Below are 21,486 nucleotides of genomic sequence, written 5' to 3' on the forward strand. Positions count from 1 at the left end.
AAACAAAAAAAAAAACAAGTGTATTTTGTAATGGCGCCTTTCAATATACCATAAAATGTATGACGGAACCCCTAAAGTATTATTTATGGGGTGAAATTGGGAAAAAAAAACAATTTAGTAACATTTGAGAGGGTCCTGTGTCTATGTAATGCACTTTACAGTAAAATTGATATGATATCCTTTATCTATAGGTTGGTCTGAACACAACAATATGCATGTATTCATAGCTTTTCTAATGTTTATGTCTTTTTTTTGCATATAATTATGATTAAAAAAACTTTTTTTGAGCTCTTATTACGGTTTTATGTTTTCACTTAATTCCGGCCGCAGAAAACCGACATGTCAGTTATTTGCGGCGGCATATGGGATCCCGGCCGGAGCGCATATGATGTGTGTATGCTCCGGCCGGGATCCCATTGAAAGTAAGGCATTGTTCCACTGCGGTAAAAGTACGGCCGTTGTTCCCATCTGCAACAATGGCCGTAGTTTTACGTATAGTGAACATAGCCTTATAATGTAATTTAAAAAAAAAAATCAGCAATCCTGGCACTTTTTTGTTTTATGCTGCTCACCGTGTGGGAACAACATTGTTGTATTTTAATACTGTAGATAAGAAAAGTACGCACAGTACAATATATATGTTTATCTATGTAATTACTTTCGCATATTTTAATCGTGTAATGGGAAAGGAGGTTTAATTTTTATTAGGGGAGAAGATTTGGCATATTTTTAAAAACATTTAAATTTTTATTTTCTACTCCTTTTAAGTCCCCTGGTGGACTATTACATGCAATCATTGGAATTCCTGTGGCAGACTCTATTAGAACATTGCCGATCGGACCACACAGAGGGAAGTAGAACTTCTCCGGTGGCCATGGAAAATGTTAGGCACCCTGCAATCAAACTGCAAGGGGTCCTGATCGTTATATGACACAAGATGCTACGGTCAGTTAGACTTAAACAGCACAGTCGCAGCTTGCCCTCACCTGCCATGAAGCGAGCTCAGCCCCTTAATAATAATGACGTATGGGTATGGCATGGGTCATTTGGTCACATTTCCCATGCCATACCCTTATGGCATATGTTGTCTAGGTGTTAATAATTTTTTTTTCTGGGATGTGATGCGGTGACTAAAAATAGACAGTTTTGCACTATGGTGTGTTTTTGTGTTTATGCCAGTTATCGCGCGAGATCAGGAATGTGATAATTAAATAGTTTAGGTGATTCCGAACGCGTCAATACCAAATATGTCCATTATTATTTTTTTATATATTTTTTTTTATTTGAAAAATCGTTAAAGGTGGATCATTTAAAGTTTTTATTATGGGATGGATTTATATATATTTCAAAAACAGTTTTGTAGCCCACCTAGGGCAATTCTATGAGCAATTCCATCAATTTTTATAGGGATCAATGCAGTACCTACTGCATTGATACACCATTTCTACACACAATTGCTTCAGCCTGCTACAGACAAGCTGGAGCAATCACCAATGTCAGGTAGCCCAATTGGGCTTGATGAGGCCTAGGGGTTCACTGACATTGGATTGGCTCCTTATGAGCTGGGAGACAATCTAGCAACTGGACTAATAATAAAGGCATGTGAAAGCCAGTTTTGACAGCAGCATCTAAATGGTTAAATAGCTGACAAGGAGGATTGCTCTTTGTTGGTTTTTAGTGGTACCCCCTAGCAACTGATAGTAGCTGGGAACTGCCTTGCACATAGGGGGATCCCATTGTTGCAACTGTACGTCATAGCGTGGGAATGAGTTTAAAAAAAAGAAAAGAAAAGAAAACTGCTAGTGTAGTTTGCTGGTGTAGTACATAACCATCATACCTCAATATTCACTCCTTCAACCCAGCTTACTTCATGCATGCAGCATTTTCATGGGAACTAATGATGTGTACTTGAGGCACACACTTTTGTTAACACACAGTAAAATACAAGCAAAATACATCAGTAAAATAGGTAGAAAATATTAACATTTTTTGAATCTATGTGTATTCAATGTGCTGTTCATTAAAGTCTATGAAAAAAACAGCAATTGTGCTCACATTGTAAAAAAAAAAATTGTACATTTTTTTACACTGAATGACATTTTCCATAGACTTTAATGGAACACATTATTAGATTCAAAATACGGCCACGTTTTATACCTATTTACTTTCATTGTCGCACAAAGGGCTGCTGATAAGTCTGTGGCTTTACCCAGAAAGAAACAAGATAGGAAGCTGAAACTTTACATTTATTCCACATATTCTCCAACGATGTCAACACACTTCTTACTTTGGTATTCTAAGTTCTGTAAGCCTTGCAAAAAGAAGGATTTCGGTTTTGCATCTGTAGCAGCCTTGGCATCAGAAACGGTGTGAAATTTGGTACTCTTGAGGTGTTTTTTCAGGTTTTGAAACAGATTATAGTTGGAGGGAGATAGATCTGGTGAATAAGGTGGGTGGTCAACCAGCTTGAAGCGTAGCTCCACCAGTTTTGCTGTGGTTGCTTGTGCAGCGTGAGCGGAGGCGTCGTCTTGAAGGGAAAAAACTCCTTTGGACATCTTGCCTGGCCTTTTGGCTTTTAGAGCTGCCTTCAATTGGTCCAAAAGTTCAATGTAATACCTTGCACTGATGGTGGAACCATTTTGAAGGTAGTCCACTAGCAGCACACCCTCCTTATCCCAGAACACAGATGCCATTAATTTGTAGCTTATTTTTGCACCCTTCTTGGACCAGGAGAACCACTGTGCCTCCACTTTTTTGACTGATCCTTGGTTTCAGGGTCATACAAATAAATCCAGGTCTCATCCATAGGGATCAGTTGATCCAGGAAGTTCTTGTCAGTCTGGAAACACTGAAAAATGAACCGGGAAGTTTTCCCTCATGCTTTCCTGATCTGTTGTCAAACATTTGGGGACCCACTTTGCAGATAGCTTCTTCATGTTCAAATGTTCATGGATAATGACACAAACATGTTCATGAGAAATTCCCATGATGTCTGCTATTCCTTTAGCTGAAATTTGCTGATTCTCCAGTATGAGGTTGTGCACAGCATCGATGATCTCCGGGCAACAACCGCTCTCTGTCGTCCAGGAAGTTCCTCATTATTGGTGCTGAAGAAGACCGTTTTAAATTTGGCAACCCAGCTCTTAATTGTAGAATATGAAGGGCATTGACCCCCAAATATCTGTGACAAATGACCATAAATATATCCTTTGTGGACTTCACTTGCATGAATTTTATCACTCCTCTGTTCACATTTGCTCCGCCGTTTTGTTTTCCTGTGCGCCTACATCACTGTTGCCATAAGCTACATACACAAAATTTGAAAAACATACTGTATATTAGACACATAAAGCTTTCTTGTGATGTAACATTTGAAACAAAAAAAGAACACAAAGCAGAAGACTTATCAGCAGATATATATATATATATATATATATATATATATATATATATATATATGATGTTTATTTGGCAAATACCATAGCTTAGTCTTCTGTTTATTTTCTTTGAAGGCGACTCAAGGAGATGTTAATTATTAGTGGTAAGGGGGCTTCTTGAAATTCGTATCTATGAGTTGATCCAAACAGCAGGCTTTATGGCTGCTTAGATGGAATTTGTCAAAGAAAAATAAATCTACTGATTTGAGAACAGACAAGAACTTTGGCACATAGTTGATTTACAGGACCTCATTAGCATACTGTATATCTGCCAATTTTATTCAAAGAAATGTGTGAGTTTAGGCATTATGAACTATAATAAATTGTACAGGGTGTATAAGTACAATGGCTGAGAAGGATTTAAGAGTCTCTTACATTCTTCCTTCTAGCAAAAACTTACAGGAAAATGATCAATTTTATTTATTTTGTATAGTCAATTATGGAAAAAGCAGAAAAAAGATACAAAAATCACATAATTTATTCAGAAGGAAATTAAAGTGGTTTTAACGCTTTATAATATTGATGGCCTATCCTGAGGATGAGCCATCAATGTTTGATTTGTGGGGTCTGACTTTCAGACAGAACCCCACTGTTCAGGACTAGAGATGAGCAATTTTTGAAAAGTTAGTTTCGGACAGATTTCCAAACTTCTGGTCTGAACCTGAACTTTAGCAATAGCCCTAAAACGCTTGAATAACACTGTGTAGAAGCCCTAAAAGCCATCTATAACACTACTAAGTCACCTAAGAAGGTATTGTCAGGAACTGGACGGCAGGGACAAGACAAGACAGTGAGCCCTGACGCTGAACCCACCAACTGTCCCTACCTACTTGCCTCAAACGGCCCTAGGCAGCCACGGACAACCACTAAGGCAGTCCCTGCACTAGTATAGGTGCACACAGAACAAGACAGACAAACAAACACAATAAAGAATAGTAAACAGTCCGGGTCACAACAATCGGGCAGCAAAAGTACAAAATCAGAATCCAAGGCGTAGTCAAGGTACAGGCAATATGGTCAGGGGCAAGCGGCAAGCAAGGAAGGTCAAAGATACAAGGCAAGGATCACGAGATGCAAATAACAGAAAACACAAGCAGGCAGAGACAAAGTCAATATCAGCAATGAGAACACAGACTGGGATTAGTTATATAGGAGGCCAAGGTTCTGCTACAGAACATATTTGGACCATTCCCATGATCTCCAAGCACAGACACCTGAGAACAAACCCATCCACTGGCAGGGAAACCTGTCAGTCACAGCAGAACCAAAACACAGATTAACCATGACATGGCCAGACAGAATTCTGCGTGTGAAGTCGGGTGTGTCCACCAAACCAAGAGAGCAGATAAACCAGTTTCAGACACTGCAAAACAAAACGCAGAAACAGAATACAAGAAAATCAGAGCCTTCTCGACCGCACAGCACGAGCCGAGGGGCGCATCACGCTCCGCAAAGATACAATCCTGACAGGTATCTGCAGTAAGTATTTTGAGCAGTTTTTTGGCAAATTTAGGGCCGGTTCACACTACGGAAACAGTGCCAAAATTCTGCTTGGAACTCATGCCTGCAGACTCCACCCCGAATCCTGCCTGCTATCTGTTTCAAATGGGAGGCCTTGTGCACCTCCGCACCTCTCCTATTAAAGAATTGACATGTCAATTCTTTGAGCAGACAGGCACTTTCAGACAGGCCTTCCACTGAAACAGATAGCAGGCGAGATTCGGCACAGAGTCTGCAGGTAGGGGTTTCTAACGAAATTTCAGCGCGGAATCGGTAGTGTGAACGGGCCCTTAATATCAAAGTTACAGCAACATCTATGGCTATGGGAAAAAAAGTATAATACCTTGTAGTAACTAACAGCTTGTTTAAAAAGTACACACCACAAGAGAATTTTTAAAAGAAAAGTAAAAAAAAAGAAAAGAAAACTATGCCTTTTTTGCCGGCAGTGCCTGTCTGAATGTGTTTAAACACAAACACTGGTTTTGAAAGATTTGACCCACCACTCCGTTCATTCACTATAAAGCCAACGGAGAAATCCTAGTACAGGAAAGGGAAGAATTTCCTTATAAGTGTATACTGTATAACATGTATTTAATACAGTACCGTAGCATAGGTAGTTTTTTTTTTTTTTATTAGAAATAAAATGGGTAGAAAAACCAATAAAAAGGAAACTAAAATCATTTTCAGTGAAGATACTCGACTTTGAAATCATACATTGCTGGTGAAAATAACTCATATAGAAATTCTGAGAAATGCTGGACTTTTGTTTGCATGGTACACAGCAATGTGTTATTTTTAGATAGGTTTATGACAGTGATATATTCTTTCGGCATGACCAGTATGTTAGAGCATCACTTTGATTTTTATTAATAGACCTTATAGTCTTGTACATTTTTATTAAATGTAAATTACCCCAATGATGCTGTCTACTGATATGATTAATAAACCTAAAGAGGAGAGCATATTTCAGTTCAATTCTTCATGTATTACAGATGGCACACTTTTCAAAAGTCATCCAATATTCATCAGAAGGCAAGATTACAATTAAAGGTGTCATGTTGAGGCCTCTGGAATAGAATGTGCTCCCACTGTATCACTGTTAATGAATTCCCTTTAAAATGTAAAACTGTTATCCCAGTGCATTTACTCACTAGGGAGCAAGGAGAAGAAGGGGTAGTAGTGATTGACAACTGTCCTCATGCACTCATTTCCCAGATTGGATAAAACTCTGAGCCTAGATGCTTAAACCCTTAAGAAGGCCTGGACACCTTTATACTCTGCCAACAACGGGTCTAGCAATGCCAAAAGGGTTGTACTGTAATAGTAAAAGTAGTCCAGCTAATTTTTTTTTTAATTAAAGTATTGTATTGCCCCCCAAAAGTCATACAAATCACCAATATACAGCGAAATGCTTATAAAGTGCTTTTTTCCCTGCACTTACTACTGCATCAAGGCTATATCTTCTGGATAAAATGGTGATGTCACGACCCGACTCCCAGAGCTGTGCGGGCTGTGGCTGCTGGAGAGGATGATGGGGAGGGATGCTCAGTGTCCCTCCAGTGACCTGTTTCCCTCAGTGTCCCCCTGCCATCATCCTCTTCAGCAGTCACAGCCTGCACAGCTCTGGGAGTTGGGTCGTGACATCACCATGTTATCCAGGAAGTGAAGCCTTAATGCAGTAGTAAGTGCAGGGAAAAAAGCACTTTATAAGCATTTCCTGTAGTAAGTGTATATTGGTGATTTGTACAACTTTTGGTGGGCAATATAATACTTTAATAAAACTTTTCGCATTATTTCTACTTTACTTTCTTATCTAGATTATTTTTAACAGGTATTTTTAGATTTTTTTGTTCTACAGAAAAAAACAAGAAAAAGAACTTCGGAAAAAAATACCAAACCCATAGAGTAGTTTGCATTTTGAAAAACTGTTGTATTTTGTTGTATTAAAAAAAAAAAAAAAAAAAGAAGCAAAGATGAAAAAAGCCACAAAAATTTTCTTACTAAACATCTATTTACTTATTGATTTATTACACACATAGCAAAAGAAGAGAAATTGTTTCGGTCTTGAACCCATCAGCAACTTCTGTAAATGAGGACCTGTGGCTACACCAAAAAAAGGCTGCCCTGATTGCGCCTTATTACAGTTTCCTGATATGGCCTTCTGTTCATCTTCCGTGATATGTGGGTTTATAGTTAGAGATGAGAGCACTATTTGCTTGACTATTGGGGTACTCAAAAGTACTTGATACTTGAATGAATTCTCAAATGGTGCTCGAATAAAGTTCATAGTCTCCTCCCCACATGTTTGGTCATAAAGAAAAGACCGAGATTTCTCCTCTTTTCAAATCTATTCCTGCCTTTGACTTCGAAAATCTGTCAGATAAATCTCTATGTGTAAACGCACCCTTAGGCAAGTTCGCTTATCTCAACTCTATGCACTGAACCTTTATAGAGGTATCTCAATACCACAGAGACATTGGCACATTAGGCGCCATCATGCAGTGCCTCCGAATGGCACCTATTGCAGATTTATCCTCCAATAAAAACAACGTTTCTAAGGGATTGCATCTATAATGGAAAAAAAAAACACTATATATTTTCCTTTGAATGGCCATATAGATATTTTATATTGTTTTATAACTGATTTGTACACAATAACTTATGTGAATTTATTTATCCTTAAAAAATGTGAAACCATGTTTAAATGTGAACATACTCTTTCCCCTCGTAGCTTTAAACACTGAGCATAAATATCCAACAGTTCTTCTATTCTTAGTGGAATCGATTGTGTACTTACTGAATTCTCCTTAAGCATGGAGTTTTTTTGCTCAGGAATGTGTATTTATTGCTGGTAAAATGTCCTTCAACAAAAGGATTAACTGTTCTATAAGTACTGAGTGAAATATATGTACCACAATGTTGTACTGTTTTCTTTCACATTCCAAAAAATGGACAAAGTAACTTTCTTTAAGACAACTCCCTTTGTTATTTTCACACATCATCTACTTTAAAATAATTTCACATGGATGACTGAAATTATTTGTATTTCTTGGACCACAGTTACTTGCAACAAATAGGTTTCCCTTCAAACATAACGTGGCGCTTTGTTGATTTTTGAAGCTTGTATGTAAAGGCATCAATGGACGCAAACCAGATATCAAATATTCCATATGTGATAAAAAAAATGTCTAGAGTTCCACTAAAAAAACAAAAAAAAACAAAACCAAAAGATAAAAAAAATTCACAGTAAGCACACAAGAAGAAACATTTTTTAATTGAATTTAAGAAATTATTAGATGTGGCTTTAGAACGTGTCCTAGTGTCTTGTGTATTTGGTAACAATGAGGAGATACATAAAGACATATGGATTTAATGTCACCTTAGCAGAAGGCACTAGGTTAAAAAGGCTGTCATTCACTGATTTACTACTTAACAGTAGGAAAGAGCTTTAGAACAAAATCCCAAGGGCTGTCGTGAAGGTTTCTTTTTTGTCATGGTGTCAGCACAAAACGCTGGCTATGTGGAAATCATGGATATAGTCATTGGCTGTATCCATGTTTTCCAGAAAACCTTAGAGCTTTATCCAAGTTTAGCAGCCCCAGCTAATCAAATACCGAACGTTCAGGTTCGGATTGACTCAAACCCGAACGCGGTTTGCTCATCTCTAGTCTTCATTATTCAGTGGGACACTACTGCAGCTACTGATTGGCAGAGCTGCAATAATGAAGACAGATAGAAGACCAGAGTGCTAAGCATACTTTCCCCGCTCTGCCCCCTATGTGGGTTAAAGTATACCTGTCAAAATTGGACCATACGGATCAGCTGCAAGAACCTCAGGAAGGTGAGGTCTCCATGGATTCAGAGACGCAGTCATACATAATGCATTATTATATGATTGCATGGCCATGTCCATGGAGACCTGACCTTCTGGATTAGCAGAGGATCTTGCCGCTGATCTGGAAAGGCCTGATCATGAAAGGTACACTTTATTAAGGCTGTGGAAATGCATTGTGAGGAGCCGGAGCTCAGCTGTGTAACATTATGATTGTCCTGACTGGCAGACAGCACTGCTAGTCAGATTTCACTGTGTTGCTGGGAGCTGGAGTCTCTGCCCCAATCAGGTCCTGAGGGCTGGGACTTAAGTCTCAATTAAACTACCACTCTCATCAGGTCTAGTTACCTACAATAGACCCTCACTTGTGTCTGCCTAGCTAGCTATTTACGGGTCTGGTTTATTTTCCCTGGTAATCTGATTATTGGCTTGACTTCCTGACTACTCCCTTGCTTCTTGACTTTGTACTGCGATGACCGTTTGTTACTGACCCGACTAGTGGACCCTTCATTTATTGTGTTTGACTTGTCTCTGTTTTACATGTTGCACCTAACTAGTGTAGCTTCAGGTGTATACGCTCCGGCCGGGATCCCATAGAGGAATAGGACAAGTATGTTTTTGTGAAAAGTACGGCCGTTGTTGCCGATTATAACAATGGCTGTACTTTTACGAAAACATACGTTGTGTGAACATAGCCTAATAATGTAAAAAACAAAGCATTGTATTAATGCTTGTGATGTTGGGTTAATAAATAGACATAGATAGGGGACAGGGAAAAAGTCAATGAATAAAATGGAAAGCCTTTGTCTGGTTGTCTATGTCTATGTTGGTTGTTTTTATAGACTAACAAACCATGAAGGGTTACACATAAACATGTGAGTAATTTGAGCTGCAGGGGATGGATGTGTTTAGAGCACTAATTACTCTCATACATTGTTCAGAAAGCTTTTGTTTTGTTATGGTTTAGTAGCAGGGCTCCTTTAAGGCTGGCCCTACACATTAAATAGCTCCTAGCTAATTCATCTAATGTGGTTAGTTATCTTAAGCATAGGGTTTCATGTGGTCTCATGCATCATGTGGCCACATTTCTAAATGACTAAATAGTAATGTCCCTATAAGTTATAATACCTCTTAGAACCCTCACTCAGTTATAATACACCTTGGTGTATCCAATAAATTAGAATTACCCCTAGTGCCATCCCCAAGTGGTGGTGTACCCTTAGTGGTCTCCTTAAAATAAGTTACCAACACAATACTGTCATGCAAAAAAGAGCCAGTGGAGCCTCATTTAAGAGTCTCAAAACACAGGACTAGCTAGATATCCCTCTGGCAAGGGCCCAGCCAAGGGGCGGCTCATGTAGGAAAGCCACCAAAACCACCATATTAAGTGGCCCTATAATTCAATGTAATGACAAGGGAAAAACCAAGGCCAGGTATCCATCCACAGACAGATGTTTCGGGGTGTTGCCCCTCATCAGTGTGGAGCAGGATTCTGGCTAGGTGGGAGCAATGCCTAGTAGAGCCATAAGAGAAACAGATCGCTGATCTGATCTCAGTGAGATCAGCCAAAGAAAACACTGCCGGCTGCCGGTAATAGCACTCAATACAGTGAAATCCTAAGTGCATTGCTCCTTGGTAAATACAAATATGCAAAAAAAGAGCTTGTGGAGCCTCATTTAAGAATCTCAAAACACAGGACTAGTCAGATATCCCTTTCGGGAAGGGCCCAGCCAAGGGGCCTGTATAAAAAAACACCAAAACTTCATTATTAAGTGGCCCTATAAGTCAATGTAATGACAAGGGAAAAACCAAGGTCAGGCATCCATCCATCCTTGGCTGGGCCCTTCGCGGAGGAATATCTGGCTAGTCCTGCATTTTGAGACTCTTAAATGAGGCTCCACAGGCTCTTTTTTGCATGTTTGTATTTCCCAGGGAGCAATGCACATAGAATTTTACTGTGTCTGGCAGCCGACAGTGTTTTCTTTTGCTGGTCTCCCTGAGATCAGTGATCTGTTTCCCAGCACAGTATTGTGCCTCTTAATGCCACTCAGTATTAATTGGGAGACAGTGATATAATGATAAAAGAAAGCAAAGAAAAATTATAAATGTAATAGCCAACATTGCAAAGTTTCTAGTAGTTAACCATAGCGAGGGAAAACATATATATTGAAGGACTGGACAAACAGGGGGAAAGAACAAGAGGAAAGGGGTCAAAGTAGCTAGCAAAGGGGAGCTATTGAAGGACTGATGAAGCTAAGCTGCTTATGAGGTCACATATAGCTAATGAGTCCCAAGGGGCTGATGTAGGTAGAGAAGCATCCATTTTTGTGATTGGGGAAATCTCAGGGATCATACCCCCATCTATTAAATAGATGCTGTTAGGTGCTCTGAAGATCTAACTTCTTTAATGAAAGCATTAAGACAAAAAAGCGATATAGGGGCTGTTTTCTTCCTTGCTTGGAGAATAATGCATTTAGCAGCAATGAGAATGTGTAAGGGTGTTGATAAATCTTTGTTCCGTCATTGTGTTCAACTTTATCTGGTCCTCCAAAAGAATCAGAAGTGGTCCAGAGATCTAGGTCACTAGGCCAAAAATTCAGATGCTCAGTGATGTTTACAACCCAGATGTGCACACAGATTGTGATTACATGGCAGCAACATCTCGGCCACAAGGCTTCTATTATTTGAGACCATACCCTACACTACAAACATATGCTACCGTGTTTCCCCGAAAATAAGACCGTGTCTTATATAAATTTTTGCTCCCAACGATGTGCTATGTCTTATTTTCAGGAGATGTCCTATTTTTTCCATGAATAAAAATTCACACTTCTTGTAGAATAAAAAAAAGGAACATTTATTATATACTGTATAGTAGTTGTCATCCCAAACCAGAATAACCAGACAACCCAACACCTCCCACCACTCCATTCCCCCCTCCGGTGGGGGTCTTACTTTGGGGGAAGGCCTTACTTTCAAGGGGATGCCTTATTTTAAGCTATCCTGTAAATCCTGCACTATGCCTTATTTTTGGCGGATGTCTTATTTTCAGAGAAACAAAGTAAGTAGCCAATGTTCTTAACTCCTACTGGTCTAAAACCAGCCAGCAATTTCAAATAAAATGGAAAAATATTAGTATACAATATTCATGTTATACGGTCATTTTAGTGACGGTGTAACCTCATCTAAGTGAAGTAAAGTAGCTGCTTATTACTAAATGCAGATTTTTCTTTTCCTGTAAAGTTATACTCATCATGACATTGACTACTCATGTAGTGAGACCTGATTATACATAGGTTAGTGATCAGTGATACAAGTTGTACAAGTCAAATTCAGCACGTAAAATCCAAAGTTTTTTTAAAATCTATTTATAACTCCTAAAGTGTTTACCGGACAATTCAGTAAGAAGTCAAGTAGCTTGGCAGGATGAAGGGCTCCACTGGGCCTACAATCGTGTTATATTATTTTTGTAACAAACATCAAGTATAATCTTAAAGGGAATCTAACCTGCTGATATGTCCCTATTGTGCACAGGGCACTGAGGATGAAGGTCAGTTTCTTACATTCATCCTCAGCACCATCTTTGTGACGTTTGTAGGTAAATCCATAGGCCAATAAGGCAGTATTTTGGAGGGCAGGCCCACCATCTCCAGTGTTCCAATCCAGCCAGTTCATTAGAAGGGGCAGGCTGACCGGTGGCGGATCAGTGCACAGGTGTGGGGGGAGAGGGTAGTAGTCTAAACTGCCATATTAGCCTATGGTTTTACCTACGAATGGGATGAATGTAGGAAATTAACCTTCACCCTCGTCGTTGTGTGTGCATTTGGCACATATTAGCAGGTTAGATTTTTTATTTATCTTTTATCTGTTCATCTTTAAGAATGCAATATCTCTAAAATTTACAAAGTAAAACTACTATTTTTCACCTATGACCAGTTTAAACAAATTCTATTTTGCATTTCACTCTTGAAAATATTTTTTTGTGATATAATGAGTATAATAAGAAAACCATATTAGATTTTCTGCTATAACCTAATATTGACACAACAAATTATTAACCGTTACTCTGAATTTTAAGGTTGTGGCGTACATTGGAGCGCGGCAAGCCTTTTTTTTTTCATTTTACACACAGAGAGAATACCTTGCTGAGATCAATGAAGACTCACTCTGTTGGGTGGAGCACAATGTAGCTTCATCTCGGAGTGTGACCTTTTAAGTATGCAATATTTTCTATTCCTTTGTCTGAAAATCTTTTGACCTGTTTCAGTAATGGTTTTTGCACATTGTGTGTGTGCCCTTTAAAACTGCAAATCTGTTTACTTGAAATAACTCATCTTTATTTTTTTTTCTCTTTCATTCACCAACTCCCCCTTCTATTCATTAAACAAAATTCTTCCATCTCAGGAATGTTCAGAGAAAGTCCAAAGCAATCATTTTTTCTACATATTCATCACCGCAACTAGAATAGAAGATAGTTTTGAAAACAAAATATTCATGCAGGTTCCCACAGTAACCGAGTCTGTACTGTTCCAAGTCTCTGAGCTGCCACATTAATTTTTTATAGAAAACACTTCTTCCATATTGATCAAGAAATTATAGGAGCGATGAATAAAGCACACAAAATTAACTTTTAAAATCATTATTAGTTTACACTGGTATTAAAGAACATTTGGGAAAAGAGGTGCGATTAACATATGATAGGAGGCTCCCAATGGTGACCTTCCTCTGAGATCCTGCATTCGTTTGAAATTGTTCACATTACAAGGTAAGGATGAATAAACTAAACTAAAGAAAAATTATTATCATAAGGATCTGTAGCAATAGTTGATAAATTATTTAATAAAAATGTTAATTATACCTGTCAATTGCTCTTAATGAAATTTGTGTATTTTACATAGTTTTACAAAAGCTAAAAGTATTTTATCTCTTAATTTCCCCAGTAACTCATCTGATTACCCTGTAGCTTAGGGCTTAATTATCTCTCCATACACCTCAGAAGCTGTGCAGAGTCATATTATCACCATATTATCGTCAAATAGACTTCTTTGGTGTCCTACAGTACTTTTTCCTATGAATCTTAAAGGAAAAAATAATGGCATGCTTCCTCAAATATCTGTCACAGGTGCGGACGCCTGCATGGCTCCCGCCACTGCCGCAGCACGTGGCTAGCGTCTCTGGTAACCTGCCCAGCCGGTTGCTAGTGGAGCACCGTTGGCATCCTCAGTTACATACGCCAGGGCCGCCATAGTCTTATTTGCGAGGTTAGAGTTCCTGCCCCATTCAGACCGTTGGGCTGGGACTTCACTTCCCTTAAAGTCCTGCCTATTCCCTTCCTTCTTTGCCTCTGAGAGAGCCTGAGTGATATCTTGACCTAGCATTGTACCCTAATAAGCATTCCTGGTTTTCTGCCTTCTGGCTTTAGACTATTCTCTTGACTACGACTTTGTATTTCGCTGACCGTGTGTTGCCGACCTTGCTCTCCTGACTACGAGTTTGTGTTTGTTCATCTTGTCCGCGTTTTATGTTACATCTGTGCAGGCTAGGGACTGTGGACTGGTTATCTGCTGCCATCTAGGGCTGCTGAGGTAATTAGGCAGGGACAGCAGGGCAGGTGCCAGTGCTAGGGCATCACCTTTCTTGTGTATACCAGTTCCCTAGCCCTGACAATATCATATTGCACAAACATTATCCCCAGAAGTGTCCAATCAAGAGGAAAACAACTCCCGGCACCACTTAATCCTTAGTTCGGCAACCAGTACATCAACCGCTATAGGGTGACCTCTGTACTGTCAGGGGGTGTTGCTCAACAACCAGTTCAAGTGTCCATAATATATGCAAAAAAAGAATTTGTGGCACTCACCCCAAAGAACAGTTTAAAAAGCCTTTATTGCAGAGCGGCTCGGTGAAGACGCCGACAAGTGACTGGGCCCAGGCCGTTATTTTACTAAAAAAGACAGTCTGTGAACATTGTGCTCACTAGCAGGTGCTTTTTTTTTTGTACAATTTTTTGCAGTTATTCTGTGAATATTCTTATTCACAAATTTATGAATATTTGTTAGATTTGTCTTATTTAGCGCTGTAAAAAACAAACAAATAGTCTGTAGAAAAATTGCAACACGCAATAGTAAATGTGCCTGCATATGATGCAGCAACAGTGAAAATTACTGTATGGAGCATATACCATCTACTTGGTAAAGACAGAGCGTTAATGTTATGAATTGTATTTACATTTATTTATGTGTTTTTTAGGTGTTATCTTAATTCCTTAGTTACTGGTCTCCCTTACTGTCAGACTTTTTATTTGTGTTTTTAAAAGAGCAACAGCTATACTTAAGGCAATTCTGTCATCCTCGAAGTAGCTAATAATCTAGAGAAAGTGCTATGCCCTTAGCAAAGCAACAATAAGATAGCTCACTTTACATCTTATATCTATGTCTATATTTTGCAGGAAAAGTGACTTTTATGTGGTATTAGAGAGTCAGATATGTGGCCTGGTTATTCTGTGTAGAGAAGAGCGAAGTCAATCTTGTGAATCAAGATTCGCTGTGAATCGCACTGTCAATTTGCTTCATTCTGCGAAGCGAATTTCTGCTGATTCATTAAGGTAATTCACAAAAAAAACAAAATGGCGGCCACACATGCTCTCTGGAGCGTCACTGGGCTGGAGAAAGGAATTAACCATAATCCCTAGCCCCCATCCAATCAGCTGCAGGCCCCTGTAATGTCAGCACTTCCACCTCCCCTCTATATAAGGCGGCTCGGTAACGGTGGCGGCCAGTCGACTGTGTGTGGAGGAGAGAGTAGGGTGGCAACTGGCAGTTAGAGCAGAGCAGGGAGAGACTAATGGAGCGATATAGGGACAGAGAGGAGAGGAATGGCGGAAACTGGATGTTTAACTTGCTGATTGACATTTTTGACACTTTTACAACAACATGCTTTAACAAATTTGCCCCTTTTGTAATAGTCCCAGTATTGTAGCTACTATAGTTTTGGCTGTATTAATGGAATTCATTAAGATTCGATTTGCGGATCTTAATGAGTTTGACCAAAAATCTGCGAAGCTCGGGGAACGACTTTTCCAGCTGCTTCGCGCATCTCCAATTTAGTGCCTTAGGCCCACTATGCCTCTGTTTTAAAAATCTACTACTCCCCTCCAACATAGTGGACAGGTGGGGCTTTGCTTATAGCAATGAGCCGTACTTAAATCCTGACCCACACACTCTGCAAAGTATACAGGAAGAGACCCCTCTCGGAGATCTTATTTTGGCTTAATCTCGCCTGAATTTTGCCTGACTGATCAGTAGGATAAGTGTTGAGACAATTTTGCTGCCATGTGCTCCTCTCCCCACTCTGTTCCTGTGACCTAGATGGACTCCATTGACTTACACTGAAAGTCTGTCTAGGTCATGTGACATCAGCCGGGATTGAATTAGCTGCACACATGGTGTCTGAACACTTAGAGATCGACCGATCAAAACTTTTGATATGTTTTTCCAAGTCTTTTATTTATTTATTTTATAAGTTCGCTTATAACTAGTTTTTATATATAAATTATTTTGCATCCATCTGAATGGTGTTTATTCAGTAGAAAGTACATGATTTTTACAAACATATATATTTAAAGGTGAAGTCTGTGGGCGGGGGGGGGGGGGGAAGGCTAAAAATTTATACAGGCAGCAGGTGGGGGAAAATAAAGAAGACACTAAGCTTACCTGTCCCTGTATTGTGCCGCATGACGAGGCTACCATACCCCACCAGGTGGCATCTTCTCCCAGGTTCTAGATATGTCATGACCTGGCTGAAACGTCACAAGTAGGTTAGATTTAGCCTGCTCAGCCAATCTGTGATTGCAGTGGTGTCCCACCCCAATCACCCCAATCACTAACTGGCTGAGCGGAGCATCCGTCAGCCCGGTAATGACATAGCCGGTGGGGAGCTGAGAAGACAGACATCCAGATTCCCGGAGCGCCAGGCCAGGTGAATATGACCTCTTTTTTTCAATGTTCCTCTACCCCTTGGCTGAAATAAGTGGAAATTTGCCATATCAGAACATTAATAAATATTAATAAAGTTGTGTAATATAAGTAATAATAGTATATTTCCTTTTTTTTATATTACTATGTGCATTCTCTTTATGCTATTTATAATTTCCTCAATATAAATGGTCCAGTCTGACACAATATATCAAATGTAAATAATTTCTATATTATCCCGGTAAATAGGAGTTTACCAACATTCCATATGTTTTGTAGACAGTTAAATAATCTGACAGAAATACCTTAAGTAAACATACACATACGGATTACCTGAATCCCTTTCTGTTCAATACATGTCCATGCAATGTTGCCATCGCTATGTAAAAGGTCTCAGCCTGCTACATTTAGTCTGCTTAGTTTTAAGCATTGTTAGCAGATCTGGTTTAATCTTCCTTGCTCTAAATAAACATGTCCAAACTGAAAGCCGATAATCACTCTTCTTAATGGTTATTTGATAGCCTTCAAAGTAAATAGCTGTTCCATAAACTATCTTGTTTTTTTCATTGTCTAAATAGCAAAAAAAAAAAAAAGGCAATAAAAAGCAAATAATTATTTGTTAATTATATCTAAATAAGCCAGTTGGAGGTATAGCAGGCCACTACGGAAACATACATGGAAAACATTTAAGTTAACAAGCAATGTCATTACAAATGTTTCATTTATTGGACATGTGATCCAAGGAAATTTAAAGGAAAAAAACAAACATAAAAATTAGTTTTATCTGAAGTTAAAGTCACATTAGAGTTTAACAAATACTATAAAAGTTAAGCCCCAAAGGATATTATTAGAATAATATAGTTGACATACATATGCCTGAACTGCACAAATCCTATCAAAAGGATCAAAGACAAGAGATTAAGCATCTATGTCTCCTATGAAAAATAATAGGATCATTATTGTGCACCATGGTTAATGCTTGGAAGATGGCTCCTTCTGGCCTATGGGTTCATTTGCAGAACAATAGTCCATTAAGTAAGAGTAAAGAAATTTAATCTCGGACAGACCTGTCTCTATACAATTTACCAAAGACCTGTCTTGAGACTAACCAATTTTTTTTCTCAAATTCAAAAGCGACAGCAGTGGTTAATAAAAAGTGCTGAATGAGGATGACGAGGAACGGTGAATTCTCCTTACAAATGTTTTTCCTTGATTATGCCTTGTGTTCCACACTCATGCTCATAAGGAGAAATTTCTCTGTGCTTGTAGTTTACTAATATAGCCTTCCGCTGTCTATCCCGGATATTCTATAAATACAGATAGGCCGGGGTAACAGCTGTAGGAAAAATGGAGATGCACAGTGGTGGACTGTATTACAAGCAGGTCACTGGAGATGCATGGATTTCTTTTGAGACTATCATATAATAATTGCATGATGCATGGCTAACAGTTGAACATCAAAAATGCTCTTTATCACTCCAGATAATTCTCAGACATTGAAAATATAGGTAATTATTTTATAATAAGAGAGAGGTCAAATCCACACTAGCAGGGGTAGTCTCACAACAATCAGGATATTTATCACTTTTCATGACTGTGTAACCCCCCCCCCCAACTTTATACAAACCTGTTCACGCCCACGGTGGTCTTCTCACTTCTGCTCAGTCCCCGCCGCTGAGGCTGCTCAGCCTATAACAGGCGGCTGGGCTGTCCCCTCTTGACCAGTGAGCCTTTCACTTCAGATAGCGGCTCTGAAGCTCCAGCGGCGGCTGCGGGGAGAAGCTAGGAGAACATTGGGCATGTGGACAGGTATGTATAAAGTTTATACGCAGACTCCATTCTATGCTATATGACATGTCAATTCTTTAGGTGGATGTCAGAATCCGCCCAAGCATAGAATGGAGTCTATGGCACAGGCAGAGAGTCAAGCGGAAGCGTTCGGGGGCGAGTGGCGGAATCTGCGAGTGTTATTCAGTGTGCATATACCCTTACACTTATTTAGGCAAGGGCTGCACGGACATCGCTAACCATGTCTGCACAGCCCTTCTTGCATAAATATAGAACTGTGTAATAGGCTCAGTAAGCAAGTGCCAATCTAGCACATTGGTGCTCACTTATCCGGAATATTGGCCCTAAAGTTATGACAAGCATAAGTATATTTAGTTTAGTTTAGTAAAATGTTGTGGGGAGTTTGATTACCCCCTACTTGCTTTCCTATTAACTGAATGACTCCTGTTTATAGCAAAAGTAATTTTGTTTAGTTATTGCAGCATATTATGAGTTTACTGTAAATGAAAAATTGCTGAATATATAAGTAAAACCAACACTTATACATGAGGTAATTGCATACCAATTGCTCAGTGCAGTTTTATCATCGGGGTTGCTATCCAAACAGGCAAAGACATATTAATAAGAATCTTCTAGTAGTGAATTTAAAATTTCTCCAGCATTGCTCTGCTAATCTATGAGCAGAATGTGGCAGAACTTTATTCTTTTTCGGCTTACTTTAAAAAAAAAAAAAATGTGTTTATATGCAAACCATCTGGCAGCACTAGACTAATACTGTATATAAAGCCAAAACGAATATTCTCAGGTCATAATATATTTGTACGCATTCTGTTTTTAATGATATGCAAGGCTATATTTACTTTATAGAAAGCATGAAATGTAACCCTCTTCGAAAGACTAACAAAGTAACAAAGTGTCAGCATATCATTTGTTTGCAATACTTTGCCTACATGGTAGACTACAGTTTTAGAAGAATACCCTGGATGCCACACAAGGAAACTGTAAGATTCTAGATGAAATAGTCAATGCCTCATTAACTACTTCTACTTCTTTTATTATTGGATGAAAAAAATTTACATTTGTTTTGTTGATTTAAAATGAAACACGCACACACAAAAAAAGGAAAGTATATGTACAGGTTAACGTTATTCACATGTTTGTAGATACAGGATGGAACTGCAGATCTCCATATGCAGTAACGTAGTGCAACAGTCTAGTATAGAGCGCCAGGGCTGCTGTCAGAGGTCTGCGTGGTCACATGACAGCAATGGGGAAGGGGTGTGTTCAGCATTGACCAATCAGGAAGTGAGAATCACAGAGCTGTGCAGGAGAACAGTGACAGAAACTTTTCTATACAGCAGTGTAAATGGCTGAGTGTAAGTGCAGGCAGATTATAGCAGCAGTGTGTATAGCTGAGTGTGAGTGCAGGCAAATTATATCAGAAATGGAGAGGATGGGAACCACAAGGGCTGCCAAAGACTCTGCCAGCACTCTCTGCCCGGGAAGAGAGGGGTTACAGCTATGAAGAAGTTACCTCCACAACCCTGTTCCCTGATGTAGGCCCAGTCTGAAGTGTATCTGTCATGATGTGTACTATTACACGGAACGATAATCGGACGATTCGGCCGATTATCGCTCCATGTAATAAATACAACGATCAGGCAATGACAACAATCATCGGATGATCGTTGATATAGGTTCTAGCCTATTTTCGCGGGGCGCCGACTGCACACCGCTATGTGTAATAGTGGTGTGCGGCCGGCAACTGACGATATACATTACCTATCCACGTTCCAGGGCTGCTCCTGTGGTCTTCTCCCAGAGTCCCGCTCGCTCTGGCTTCAGAGCGGCCTGTCAGCTGACAGGCCGCCCGGCCAATCACAGGCCATGGCGGCCACGGCCTGTGATTGGCTGAGCGGCCTGTCGGCTGACAGGCCACTCTGAGGCTAGAACTTGCGGGACCTGTGGAGAAGCGGAACGCAGAAGCAGCCCTGGAGTGTGGATAGGTAATGTATGTAGTTTAAACAAGGGCTGCAAGGACATCAGTAACAATGTCCTTGCAGCCTTTGTTAAACGATTATTGGGCTGTGTAATAGGCCCAGTAAATGAGCGACGATCTAGCAGATCGCTGCTCATTTACAGGTATTATGGGGCCCCCATCGGCCCGTTTAATACCACCCTAAGGTGAGAGAGACTTCTTGGGTCAGAGTACAGTGCTGTAGACCCCACTATGCAGACCATGCACCTCCCCCACTCCCCCTCCCACCCAGTACAGGGAGCTCTAAAACCAAAGCAATGCTCCTAAACCAAGTTATAATTTTGTGAGCTCTTCTTGCAAAACACTCTTAATCCAAGTTACTCTTAAACCAAGGTCCCTTTGTATTCTTTTTTGTTAAAGCATATGTCCAAGTGTGGTCTTTATTTTTGTTATTTGCCTATGGCTTTATCCATGTACCCAGGACTCCCTAGGGCTACATCTAACTCCTTCAGCTACCGATATTCAAATGCCGAACGAGCAAACTGAGCATGCTTGAGTTGTACTCATCTTTACAATTTACCTGTCCATTTCTATATAAAGTAAAGTTTGGAGGAACCTGAGCGTATTGAAGTTTACTCAGCTCTAGTCACTGCATTTTAGTGCTGACTCTGCTTGGTTTATAAACAAGAAAGTAAAGCCAGCTCACCACGTCCGTGCAGTTGCTACACACGATCCAGTGCTCCAAAATGCGCTCATCAGTCAATTAAAGAGAAGTAGATTCGGATCAGCATCTGCGAATAAATATTCCTTTTTGCAAAAAAACAGATGAACAAAAGGATGCATTTGTGTGCATCCATTTTGATCTGTTTTTCCATTGACTTCCCTTATAAAAAAAGGGATCTGTAGCTGACCTTACTTTTGTGTCCATTAAAAAAAAAAACGGATCCGTTTTGATCCTTTTTTATAATGGAAGTCAAT

The sequence above is a fragment of the Dendropsophus ebraccatus genome, chromosome 6 (assembly GCF_027789765.1).
Source record: "Dendropsophus ebraccatus isolate aDenEbr1 chromosome 6, aDenEbr1.pat, whole genome shotgun sequence".
NCBI classification, from domain to species: domain Eukaryota; kingdom Metazoa; phylum Chordata; class Amphibia; order Anura; family Hylidae; genus Dendropsophus; species Dendropsophus ebraccatus.